Raw genomic sequence first — 14,268 nt, 5'->3', positions numbered from 1 at the left:
AATGTCTTTAAACCAAAATTTACCAAAATGTCATATTTCCACTCGAAAATATTTCAATCAAACGTCACAAAATGAAAATTCCTTCAAAACCCAAAAACCATCAATTCCCTGGCAAACCCAAATAGAGTGTGGCCGGCCGGCTTGGCAGCACCAGTGCAGTGTTTAATTACAAATTTTCGCCGGCAACCACAATCGCATCAACCCCCGTAGAGCTCAACTGCAAACTACAAAGTATCCCTTTTTGGTCGAACACAATGAATGGAGCAAAAGGGAGGTCCTAGGGACGGGGTCTCACAAACCATCCAAAATCCACCACCGGGGGGCGTTTCATAATAAATAACTGGCAGAAAATACCACGACCGCGGTGACAGAGTTGAAGTTGGGTGTGATGTGATGGGAATTTGATTTTTTGAAATATTTTCTAGTTATTTTGAAACTTAAAAAAATTTAAATCAATATTCAAACAGAAATGAAATAAAATTTTAGATTTTTTTTAAGGTATCAAAATCTGCTAAATGTTTCAATTTAAATTCATTTTTTTGCAGTATTATTTGTCTCCAAACTAAGCGAATATATAAGGTCCAAACAAAATGGCAGTAAAAAAAAAGTTTGTTAAAACCAATTTGTGATTCATCCACATTTCTCCACATTTAAGCATTTGTTAATGTCATTTTGGTGCATTTTGGTGTAGTTTTGATGAGAAAAGTACCATTATTTGGGGCAAATTGGGACACATGAGACGAATTGAAACAACTGTTTCCACTTTTTACTTGCCAATATTTGGTTATTCTTGACCAGTTTTGGATAGAACAGACACAAAACAACAATGGTCCCTTATGGTCTTGATCGAAGAAGAAAGAAAAAAATCTTAATTTCTAGCAAAATGATTTTTTTTTCAACATACATACTTGATACAACAGCATAATATTGTCAAAAATCTGTTAAATTTACAGATCGGTGTTCTTAAAAAAAAAGTCCATTTTGAATTTAAAAAAAAAACTAAATGAACATAAACGTAAATTTAAAGAAATAAATATTTTTTTGCCTCCCGCAATGACTTAGAATAAAATAAGCACTGTCCTAATTCTAACTATAATCAAACATATAAAGAGTAAACAAAAATATGAAAAACATTGAAAACGTTTTAAGAACATATTTCAATTGAATTGACTATAGTCATTCTGATTCCAAACCAAATGTCATTACTAGTTTTCAAAGTACTTAAAATGCATAAAATGTGGTAACAAAACTTGCGTTTACCAAACATAAACATATTTAAGTTATTTAACACAATTTTGATTACATCGACAAAAAACTGCCTTGTCAAAAAACTGCTTCAAAATTAATGAGTTTATAACATTTTTAAAACTATTCTTACATGAAAACAAGGTTTAAATTCATATTTGAAAAAAATCTGTTTTTTTTTTATTTTTTGTCTTAAATAAAAATATTGTTTTATATTCAAGTGGCGCCTACTGAACAAATTTCAAAGTCGAAGTCAAATATGCCCATTTTAAGCCTAATAAGCGGTCGTGTTTGAATGATGCTGGATAATCTGGATTGTTCCTTGAAATTCACTAAAACCAAGTACACCAACGGGTAGAGCAACTTTTTGTGAATATTTCTGTTTATTTTCACTTTTAATAAAAAGTCATGCTTTTCCTTTTACAAGCATTTAAAAAAAATATTTCAAAAATGCATTCTAATCAGCCGAGTGCATTGGGCCACGCCAATTTTTCTATTTTCAGCTTAGTTCTTTTTTTCTTCCAGCGCTCTTTTGGGTCTGCTGCCAAAATTGATGAAATTTTAAGCGAACACTCACGAAAAGTAGCATTTATAGCGAAAGTTTCCTGGCAGCACTTGCTCACTTCAACAGGCGCTGCACCAGCATGTTGGTGGTGTTGGTGGTCACCCTTTGTTTTTTATTTGCCTTCGCTCCTCGCTCGGTTTTCTTCAGCCTTCGATTAGAATCGGCATTCAAAATTGAAACGTCAAAAGACTTAGCGCGTTTGTTTTTTTTGTTGGTGCTTGCTAATTATTTACATTTTTCGGGATTATTTTTCAAGTGAGTGACTAAGTAATGGTCAAAAGAACATGTTGCCGGTAGTTGGAAGCAATTTTATATCTTAAGCGCTTTGAAATCGTTAGCGCAAGTGAAAAGATATTGATGGCGACTTTCGTTAAGCAGTTAACCTCTCATCTTGCGTGTGGATGTGTGTGCCACCAAAATGATGAGAAATGGTCTCGCAAAATAGAAATTATGATCAAAAGTGCATGAAATTTGATCTTTTTGGCCAGTAAGTGGCATAAATTTGCGTGCTTACTCGAGGCGGTGCTGTTGCTGGTTTGTTTATAGCCTAAATAGTATTTTTGGAGCTTTAATCGAGCATCAAACTCTCCATATGACGAAGATAGGTGTTTGATTAGAAAGGGTATATTTCCCCTATTATTTTTTTAAAGCACTTCAAATGACTGAAAAACGGGTAAAGTAACATATTTCATGAATACAAAGAGACGAGTTGTTCCTTTTAATTCCGCAATACTTTTATAATATCTTAACAGATAAGTATTTCGTCTAATACTTGCAGACTTCATCAGTGTTCTGTTCTCGACTAAACGCTCAACCAAACCACAACATATTTCAATTTTTGGTAAAACAAAAAGTTATTATACTACGTTAACCCTCTACTGCCCAATTTTTATCTCGATTTATTTTTATTTTTCTCGTTTGTAGGAGGTAATTTTGAGCAACTTTTTTTTCTACAAATTACTTTACTTCTCTTGTTTCATGTTTCTCTTGTTTAATTTTTAGTATTTTATTTTTCTTGCTAAATTTATGTGTGCTTTTGATAGTATTTGGCCATTTCTACCACCTGCTATCATTACCATTTCACTTTCTGCTTTAGAATGATACCATTATCATTTAAATTGTAAAAAAAGCGTAAAGGCACAGTCTGGGACACCACAAAAATTACTGCAAAATTATTTTTACTTGAAATATAGGAATTTTTAGTAAAAAACATAGCCAAAATTGACCCCGGAAAAACTCTACAATTTTCAAAAATTTTACGAGTTCTTCTTTCCAATGCTTTTTTAAAGAAAAAATGGCTGAAAATTGGATTTTTGACAATTTTTTAAATTGAAGCCCGTCTAGAGGCGGGGTTGGATTGTAGTAACCCTCTAAAGTAGAAACTTTTTTTTTATTTCAAGAAATAATTTACCGATCTAAAATATCAAGGTTTGTTTACTTCTAGATTTCTGTTTAAAATATCTGACCAGGTTTCTCTAGAAAACTCATACTTGCTGAGGAAGTTCAAGTTCAACAAGCAATTTGCTGAGCACAAATTCGAAAATTATATTCACAATCAATTTAAGATCACACTCCCGTCCAAAGATGCTGACACCACACCATCAGCAATCACCAAAATGGCACAAAACTAACAACCCGAACTTCCCCTTCTCGATTCTCATTTCCAACGTGGGGGAGGAAAACACCCCAACTATTCCACCCAACCCAACAAGACAACCCCCAGCTTCCTTTTGCTTGCTTCTCATTAGTGCAAATCATGCTTTTGGCATGTCCCCGGCAGATTGCAAAACGAGAGCACATCTCGCGCGCCTCGGTTGATGATTTGGCCCCGCTGATGCTGATGCTGCAGTGCTGCCAGTTGCACCCAACTGACTGTGACTGCGCGCGCTGGCGACTGCCGTGACTGTGGTGCATCCTAACCCCGGGTCGTATGTTACGGTTTTTCCCCCCTTCTCCGATCGCCCCGTAGAGACAAGCTGCGAGAGTCGTAATAATTCGTTGTCATTTAATTTAGTAAATTGCAATTGCTTCCACACTGTGTGTGTGTGTGTTTGTGCATCGTTGGAGGAGCTTCAGTAGCTCTCTAAGGTCATAGTGAGGCACGGAGAGTACAACCTCACCAAATTATTGTTAAAAATATTTATACGAAATTTACAAAATTATGTTTCTCAAAGAATTAAATCATCATTTTTCTTAAATTTTGTCAAAATTTTCCCCCATCAACCCCACCGTGTCCGGTGTTCCGTTGGTTGGTTAGCTGGTTAGTGGGCTGCATTTCGAACGTGGTGGCATTCACTCTATGCAGCCGCAGTAGCACACCATAACAGCATCCTCTCTCTTTCGTCAGATGTCCTGCTTGCCTCAGAACTCAGCTGACGCTGTGCAAAAGGCGGTTTTCCATTTGTGTACTTTGGTGTTGGTGCTGGTGGCTGGCCTGGATTGCATCGAAATGAGCGAGGAGACCTGCTTACTTTTTGGCGGTGCAGTTGCATTTGCAGTTGACGATGCCATCTGGCAAAAAGGGGTTGAGATGTTTGCTTCTTTTTGGAGCAGGGGTTGCGGGTTCGAAGGATTGCACCCAGGACGTGTGTCTAATTACGTCGTTGATGGCAGACGCTGAATCGAGGAACGCAGCTCATTTGCGATGTTTTCCTAGGGTCCCAAACAAACTCTAGGAAAAGATCCCACAAACACTCAGCACTCGACCCGAGCTGCTGCAAAAGTGCAAAAATTAACAAATTTAATTATAATTAATTTGAGACCATGCTCTGATTGCGGAACAGGTGCTGCTGACGAGGTGGTGCGAGGGTATTTTAAAATATATGTTTGCGCATGCAAAAGGTTCAGATTGTAGATTTGTATCAGTTCAGTTAGATCTAGTACTACAGAATAATTCTAAGCATCTCCAAATGAGTTCTTGGCATTGTTATAGAATTTCCCGCTAGAACTACCAGCTTTGGTCACAGGAATCTTCTCTAGAAGTGGCCATTGCTCCGCGAGACACAGTACAGAACAGATCAGACAGAACAGAACCGTCCTGTTCTGAAATACAGCTCAAGATGTAGAAAGTTACAGTTTTCTCGTCTAATTACCGTCCAGTACAGTTCAATAAACCGACAGAAACCAAGAGCAATAAAGTTTTGATTACAAATTACTGTGCACTAGTTAACCCGCGAGTTTCAGTTCTGCTCAGATCCGATTATGCCACGACCCAAGCAACAGACGCTCTTATGTGCGTTAACAATATAGATTGTTGAAATGCCACTTTTTATCGATTATACGAAAGCAGTTTTAAAAACTGATCTTTCAAAACTGCTTTCAAAATAAAAAAATCCGAATCGTTTTCTTAATTTATGAAAAAAAAAACATGAATTGTATTTCAAGGGGTTTCCAGCATCGTGTCAGACTGGTCACTAATCCGGAATTACTTGGAATTTGAGCAAGTAATTCTGTAATTCTGGATTTACTGAGTAATTCCAGAGTAATCCTGGTAATTCCTAGTAATCCCAGTAATCCTGGTAATTCCATGATTCTTGTTTGTGAAAACATACTTCAGAAAATAATAAAAAATATTGATCCTTGCACTGTAACTTGGATTATGCCCGCACTATTCTCTCGCACTTTTGACAACAAGAACTCGAAAAACCAGGCAACCAGTTGTTGTTTATTTACATTTCCAATCGCATTTTCCACCAAACTGAACTTTCGCACTTTAAAATTGCGATTGACAGCTAAAAAACAAGCGGCTCGCTTTGATCTATTTTCAGGAAATTTTGAATTTTCCAAGCCAGTTTGATAAGTCGCAATAGTGCGATCGATAGCAATTATTTAGTGCGAAGTCCAAGTTAGTGGGAATTGCGCAATAACTGTTAAAAAGATAATTTCGATAAACCTTTTATGATTCTATTTATTGCCTATTAATTTTCATGTTAGAATCCAAAGTTATAGCTAGTACGGAATCATTCGGATTTTGAGTAAGTAATTCAGTAATTCCAGAATTACTCCGCAATTCTGCAGTAATTCCTGCAATTCTGGAATTACCCAGTAATTCCGTAGTAATTCGAGTAATTCCATAGTTACTCAGTAATTCGTGTATTTCCTATTAATTCAAGTAACTACTAGTAATTGTTTAAATCGGCAGAATGCATTTTGCTTTTTATGGTTGTAAGAAGTACAGAGCGGATTCGGAATGTCCGCAAATTTGGATGCTCTCTAATTCAAATGTATTCGGATGAAAAACACTCAATCGTCAAAATCAGTTGTCAAACTGATGTTGATGTTTGCCACATTATTCGATGATTTCCAAGTAGGGCGTCCAATTTTCCCGGGTTTTGAGTTTACCGGAAAACGGAAAAAATATATTTTTTATCCCGGGAAATTTTTGAAAACGTCATAAAATCTATGTTTTCTTTATATTCGTTATGTTTTTAAGATCATACTATTAGCTCAATACTATTAAAATCAATCTAAACAAGGATAGCACTTTTAGATAGTTTTAAAGATTTTTTTTGTTCTTTGTCTAATTTTCCCCCCCCCGTCTCGTGGCGCAGGGGTAGCGGCTTCGGCTGCCGATCCCGATGATGCTATGAGACGCGGGTTCGATTCCCGCCTTATCCACTGAGCTTCTATCGGATGGTGAAGTAAAACGTCGGTCCCGGTTTCTCCTGTCTCGTCAGAGGCGCTGGAGCAGAAATCCCACGTTAGAGGAAGGCCATGCCCCGGGGGGCGTAGTGCCAATAGTTTCGTTTTTTTTTTTCTAATTTTCCCAGTTTTTGAGTTTCCCGGAAAACGGGAAAAATATTTATTATTTTTAGTTTTTGAAAAAGTCATAAAATCTATGTTTTCTTAATGTTTGTTATGTTTTTCAAGCTTTAAATTTATAGAATTAGCTCAATACTATTAAAATCAATCTAAACAAGGATAGCAGTTAGCTTAAATAAATTTTTGCTGTTCGCTGTTGTGCTTTGAATTTTATATGCACCACATATCTAATTCAAATTAAATAAGTATCTTATAAATATTTATTTTTTATTTATTTCTATATGACATGACTAAAACAGCTTAAAAATTGGTTTAAGATGTCTAAAAAACAAAAATGACATCAAATAAAATGGTACCAATTTTGTGTAAAATTTTAGAAAAGTTTAAACTTATAAATTGTAATACTAATGTAATTTCCAGGCCAAATTAAGATTTTTGTTTAATTCCGGGAATTCCCCGTACAACTTATAAAAATCCCGGGAATTTGTGCCGGGAATTCCCGGGATGGACGTACTATTGCTAAGCACGTGGTTTTGTGCATTTGACAGCTGTCATTCGATCCAATTCTCAATATGCTGGAAGCTAGGCAGTAATTCCAAGTTTTTTTTTATAAATTTGAGCAATTCTGCGTGGTTTCTGGAAATCCTAGGTAATTCTGAGAAATCAAAGTAATTCATGACATATTGCCAGTAATCCTGGTAATTCCATTTAGACTGGTCAGTAATCCTTGATGCTGGAAACCCCTTGTTGTATTTCTGTTAAAAAATACTAAGAACACATCAAATCCAAAAGTTGTTGAGTTAATTTTCGTCTAAATTTTTTTAATTATTTTGTCAATTTTGTATGTTTTTTTCAATTTTGTAAATTTTGTAAATTTTGTCAATTTTGTCAATTTTGTCAATTTTGTCAATTTTGTCAATTTTGTCAATTTTGTCAATTTTGTCAATTTTGTCAATTTTGTCAATTTTGTCAATTTTGTCAATTTTGTCAATTTTGTCAATTTTGTCAATTTTGTCAATTTTGTCAATTTTGACAATTTTGTCAATTTTGTCAATTTTGTCAATTTTGTCAATTTTGTCAATTTTGTCAATTTTGTCAATTTTGTCAATTTTGTCAATTTTGTCAATTTTGTCAATTTTGTCAATTTTGTCAATTTTGTCAATTTTGTCAATTTTGTCAATTTTGTCAATTTTGTCAATTTTGTCAATTTTGTCAATTTTGTCAATTTTGTCATTTTTTTCAATTTTGTCAATTTTTTCAATTTTGTCAATTTTGTCAATTTTGTCATTTTTGTCAATTTTGTCAATTTTGTCAATTTTGTCAATTTTGTCATTTTTTTTCAATTTTGTAAATTTTGTCAATTTTTCCTTTTTTTTAATTTTGTCAATTTTTCATTTTTTTAATTTTGTCAATTTTTCATTTTTTTTAATTTTGACAAAAAAAAAACAAAAAATTTTAATAAGATTTTCTTAAAAATTCTCGATTCAATTATCACAATCTAGAAGCATAAAAAAGCGAACAATTTTCGATAGTTTTGAGAAAGCTCTGCTCTACCACCGAAGCTTACCCAAATTCGCCTGTTTACTACCGGGAATACGATAAATCTAATTAAGCCTCTACTCATTAACAACGTCTCCGACCTCCAATCCTCCTCCAGCCATCATCATCACCATCCGTCAATGCACACACAAACAAGGTCGTATACGATATTCTTCGAAGATTCGTGTGGCTCGTAGAAATGGGATGGGGGCGATAGCATAGAAGTGGGGGCCAAGACAAATATTTATCGTCGTGATTTGCCATAACTGGCATCATACAGCACTCGGTGAAAGCACCATCAACAGCCTCCTCAAAACAGGGTGGGAGATGGGAGGCCGCAACATAACAGGATGAACCCTTTAGAGGACAATGTTTGTTAGCTTTCATTTGAAATTGATTCAGCTTTGACTGATATTTTTGATCTATTGTTGGAAAATTTTAAATTTTAGTTAATAAATATACACACTATGAGTTTCATAGATTTCTTGTAAAAAATTGAGACATAATTTAAAGAATCAGGTTGGTCCCTGAAGGGTCAAGTCTACGCTGCTGCTTGAAACACCGTTTCGAGAGGCATCCATGGCGATAAATTCCACGTTCTATTAACTCGCTCTACATGTACACTGCAGGACGATATCCCTTTGAGGAGCTTGTTGCTGCACCTCATCCCATCTTTGAACTGCCCACAATTAGATCCAAGAGGATCACCACATCACATTGAGGGGAGGAAGAATCGATAATTGCGGGAAAATGGACGACTATTGGCGGAGGAGGCCGCGAAACCCCTTCGCGTGATGGGAGCTCCGAGGATGTAACACGTGAACCACGGACCACCGCCGCCGTGGGCAATTTGTATTAATAAGCAGGATGAAGCAATTTCAACAGCCGCATGCCATTATTAGCACACTGCCGCCGCGTGCCTGTGTAAACGAGCACTATCCGGGGAATTACTTTGGCGCTGGGTTGCAAAATCTATGGACCTCGACACAAGCTTGAACAGGATCAGAAAGCGATAATGAGGTTTGATGGGGAAGAGTTTCCCAAGGAAGTGTGGAATGGGAACTAGAATGAGCTTTAATCATTACCGCAGAGTTTAATTCGATCATGTTTGTCTTAGCGCTCAAGTAAGTGAGAATTATTAAGATTGAGTTTATTTCTTCGACCAAAATAATTGAAAAATTGCAAACTGTTAAATCAGCAACTAATATTGTACGCTGTGTCAAAATTTATTTAGATATTTTATTACAAAAATCACTTAAATAAGGTGCTTTCAGAATCATGTTAAACTGGTAACTTATCTGGAATAACTAGCATAAGCATAAGCATAAGCATAGGTGCCCACCCGCAGTTGCTACTCCGTTATTGACCAGGACCTCCAGAAGTTACATCCACGAGCCGTGGAAGATAAGTGGGTGCTATCTTTCCTCGCTTCGCAACTTCTCAAAGGCCCCTATCATGCTGATCAATACCGGCGCCGGCCACGACCAGTGGTAGAGTCACGGGGAAGTGGATGGGAATGTTAGTCCGATACTTGAGTGATAGAGACCGCCCAATCGACTGCTTCTCCGACAAAGTATCACATGAGTTTTGAGGGGGTTAGTAGATGGGTATGAGGTCAGGATTCACGAGTGGCAGTGATGTGACCATGAGCATTTTGTTTATCGGTTGAAATTTTAAATCTTAGGCAGCCGGCTGCGGAAAGATAAATAATTGATTATTTAAAAAGTTTGTTTTAATAAATTTATTTAGATATTTTATTACAAAAATCACTTAAATAAGGTGCTTTCAGAATCATGTTAAACTGGTAACTTATCTGGAATAACTTGGAGTTTAGTACAGTAATTCAATAATACTTGATTTATTCAGTAATTCAGTTGCAATACAAATAATTACTTAATAGTATCGAAACATAAAAAAAATGATGATCTTTATAAACCTGTAAAAATTTATTACAATGGAAAGGGACCATCCATAAACCACGTAGACACTTTTTTTGGGAATCTTTTATCCACCCCCCTCGTGGACAATTGTCCATACAAAAAAAAAACTTTTTTGTATGGATCATGGAAAATCGAAATCAAGTGAATGCCGCTTCAAGATGTATTTATAAAGCACCAAACTACTTTCAAAAAATCTTTGTTGGTAGTTAGGCAGTTCTCCTAAGAAATTTCAAGAATTCCTATTCATTTTGTGTAATTTCAAGTAGTTTCTGGTAATCCCAAAGAATTTTGAGAATTTAAAAGTTATCCTTTGGATTTTTCCAGTTGCAATCCTGGTAATTTCATTCAGACTTATGATTTATTGATGCTGGAAACTCGTTGCACTGAAAGTCGCAAATCGCCTTTCTTACTAGGAATTGGATTTGCTTTTGACTAGGACTCCTAGTCCTACCTACGTCATCCGAATAATTCATCAAGTTTAATTCGTCGGAAAAATATATAAAATAAATGCGCTTCATCAATTTCGTCAGTGTCTGAGGTATTTACGTGTAAATATTGTTCAACATTTCTATTTTTTTTTTCCACCACCTGTCAGAAATTTCAATTCAGAACATAATAAAAATTTGAAAAACTACATAATTGTAATCGAAACATAGTTTGCAGACTAGTCCTTGAACTTTCTTGGATATTATTTCGGCTAAACTAATGTTTTAGCTTTTAATTCATAACTTAGCCTGATTTATCTTTTAATCTATAAAATTGCTTAAACATTTTTTATCTTCTAAAAAGATAATTAAAGGATAATTTTATCAAAAAACATTCTAATTTCGAAGCTTAAGCTTTAGCTTTTTGAGCAAAAAAAAAAAACAATCAAATAATATTTAAGAACTCAAATTTAAAATTTTGTTACATAGTGCACGGCGTGTTTTCTGGGCAACCTTAAGGAGAAAAAATAGTCATCGCTACTTTCAAAAGTATCTAATAGGAAATTTTCTCAGCTTTCCAATGCTTCTAAGAACGAAATGTTTCATCGGGAAATTTCTGAGATATCTATATTTTAAGTTTTTGTTTTAAAATCCTTAATAATTTACTGGAAACTTTTAAATAACAGTCCAGGAAACTTGTCAAATGATGTGTTTCATGTGTCATTTACTCATCAAAAAGTGTAAAATAATACATGAAACAACTTTGTAGACATTTGTAGACTTTTTGAAATTAAAATCACAAAACCGCATTAAAATATTACAAGAACAAATAGATAATTACGTAATTGTTGTGTACAAATAACACCGGTCTGCTCTGATTCTGCTTGGAATTAGCTGATACAAACAATTTTTTTACAATTTTGAGATTGATAGGGTATTACAAGATTTTTATAAATAAATAACATATTTCCTTAATCAAACATTAACCAGTTGCAGGAATATAAAACATGTTTAATACTCGAAATTGAACTGCAAACTACTGTTGCAAGCTTTAAGAGAAATACTTTTCATAAGTATGAAATGATTGTTTTAGTTTTATTTTTGTATTAAATGATCACGGAATAAGCAATATTTTGGAAGTTAATAAGACTCTCATCTTCAATCTCATCTTTTTTAAAAAATGTTTTATTTCTTGATTCTAGTTCAAATAGTTTGGAAAGACTTTGTTTTGTTTATTTTTTGTTAAAATAAAAAAAATAAATAATATTGTTCAATAAAAAAAAGTTTGCGACGGTGTTTTCAGCTTTCTGAATTGGAAGAGTTTTATTGCTAATTTTAAGTGCATTTTCAACAGGACATTTTATAAAATTTTATATTTATTTTATACTCATGAAAATATGACTTTTGAAGCTTGAAACAGTAATGTGTAGTACATTTTAGATTTTAAATCATTTTCATTTATGTTCCTGGTTAATGTTTGCTTAAGAAAATATCAAATTTATTCATTAAAATTCAATAATACCATTAACAATCACAAACCTGCCAAAGTTTTGGTTGAACAAGCTAAATCAGAGCAGACACGTGGTATTTGTACACAAAAAATATATGTAATAATCTAATAAAATTATAATTGTTTTATGATTTTAATTTCTGAATAAATTCCATATGTTCAAAAATTTGGTTAAAACTTCATTTTCAAATGTTTAGCGGTTTGCAACCTCCTACAAAGTTGTTTCTTGTCTTATGTTGCACATTTTGATGAGTAAATGACATATAAAACACATCATTTGATAAGTTTTCTGAACTGTTAATATAAAGTTTCCAATAAATAATAAAGAAATTTAAAACCAAAAAACTTAAAATAGAGATATCTCAGAAATTTCCCGATGAAACATTTCGCTCTTAGAAGCATTGGAAAGCTGAGAAAATTTCCTGTAAGACACATTTGAAAGTAGCGATGACTATTTTTTCCTGAAAAGTTTGTTCTAGAAAACACGCCGTGAGTGAAAACAAGCTCACACAATAAAATTTACAATAAACCATCAAAATATCCCAAATTGAAACATTTTGATTTTTTGAGATTAAAATGAGTTTTTTAATCAAATTTATCGAATTAAATAACCTATTTTTTTAAACATCATATCCATTATCATTTTGGTGTCATCAACATTCCTTATAAAACCCACTGCAGACTATTTTCCTTATAGTGTTCAAATTAGCTCAGACTCCCCTATTGACTCTGAGAAAAAAGATAATAAAATTTAGATGAAAATCTATTCAAAAGTTATAAATTACCGTCTATTTTTAAATGGAGGAATCTTATCAAAATATCTTAAAAAATTAAAAAAAAAATCACGTGGGACAATTATTCGACTGCCGATATTATCGAAAGGACAATCAATCTAATTCTAAAACCAAACAATTTTTTTAATTGAAACTAAGGCCGATGCAAATATTTTTCAAAGTTTTTGTCCCTCGGCTCTGGCCGGGGACGAGGAGGGGGGGGGGATAACAAGCCATACTTTCAACATTTGCATGGAAAAAGTGTTTTAAATGCATTTTACACTAGTTCAGTTGTTTTGCAATCATTAGTTTTCAAAAAATGTAAGATTTGACGAAAACAAAAATTTTAGCAAAAAAATAAACATTTAGCGGTAATAAACATCCAAAATTTTCAAAAATTCATAAGATTTTTTAAATCAACCCAAACATGCTGAAAATGATTCTAAACGCAGGAGATTGCATTTTAAATCAGTTTCAGCTGATTGCATTTAAAGTTCCATTGTAATTTTGAAGTTTTTTGAAAGAATATTTTTTTGCCCGTTGATTTTTCGGGCAACTTTGAAGGGGGGAGACAAAAACTTGAAGTAAAACTTGTATCAGCCTGATTGTGTTAGAAATTTAATCAATATCAGCTAATAATTAAAAAAAAAAAAATCTGGCAAAATCTGCAATAGATAAAGGTCAATCTTCAATCTGCTGGACACTTGAAAAATTTCGCATTTCTAGACTTATCTGGCAACCTTGTAATCCTGTTTAATATACTCAAAATGATAGATTTTTGTCATATTATTTGTTTAACAATTTCTAAATCAACTTGTCACACATGTCTTTAAAGAAAAAAATTGCTTTTTTGGTTTAGAGAAAAGGGTGAAGAGATAAACATCAGATGATAACATATAAAGAAAGGTTTTGGTAACTTGATCTTCATTTCAACATGATGACGATATGGCGTCTGCAAAAACAAAACCAAGAAATGTAAGTAAGTGTACACTATATTGTAACAATGTGAGGAAAATGTTAGAAAAAGTGCCAAATTTGAGATAAATCGTTTGGACGACGAATTGTTTTCCAAATATGTTCAAAAACCATCTTTAAAAAATGTCTCTAGATATATTGCAGTCTTCTATAAATTGATTTACAGTTCTTCAGTTAATCCAAATTAATTTAATGTAAATCATGTCAAGCATTGTTATTTTTGCTCATTTTCTGTGATTATACATTAAAAAAAAAACTGGATAAAAATTGTTTAGGTTGTGTACCCCCAAGATTGGCAGTATATCAACTACTCCGGCGATTGAGTCACAGTCGCAGTGTCTATGTGTCATCGTGCCAGGCCATCAATCCTGTTATCGGTCCCCTTCCAGTTAAACTTTTAACCGTTGCGTTGACCAAAAGTCCTCGTCACCCTCAACATTTTCCCACACTAAATTCACTGAAATACACAAACACACCCACACTCCTACAGCGCACATCATCCAAAAATATATCTCTCCGGGCCCCCCAAAAAACA

The 14,268-nt window shown here is 33.9% G+C and overlaps 1 protein-coding gene and 1 long non-coding RNA gene across 4 annotated transcripts in view; one reads left to right on the top strand and one right to left on the bottom strand.

Moving 5' to 3' along the window:
- Positions 1–14,268, bottom strand: part of LOC120432544 (uncharacterized) — a 658,780-nt gene that overhangs the window by 4,762 nt on the left and 639,750 nt on the right. The window lies entirely within an intron of this gene.
- On the top strand, positions 4,634–4,979 carry LOC128093049 (uncharacterized). Its single transcript, XR_008212193.1, has 2 exons — positions 4,634–4,689; positions 4,777–4,979. It is a non-coding gene; the product is annotated as an uncharacterized LOC128093049 (long non-coding RNA).

Source organism: Culex pipiens, chromosome 2, assembly GCF_016801865.2.
Source record: "Culex pipiens pallens isolate TS chromosome 2, TS_CPP_V2, whole genome shotgun sequence".
Taxonomy (NCBI): Eukaryota; Metazoa; Arthropoda; class Insecta; order Diptera; family Culicidae; genus Culex; species Culex pipiens.
The sequence above is the reverse complement of the archived record's forward strand: the minus strand, read 5'-3'. Positions and strand labels throughout refer to the sequence as shown.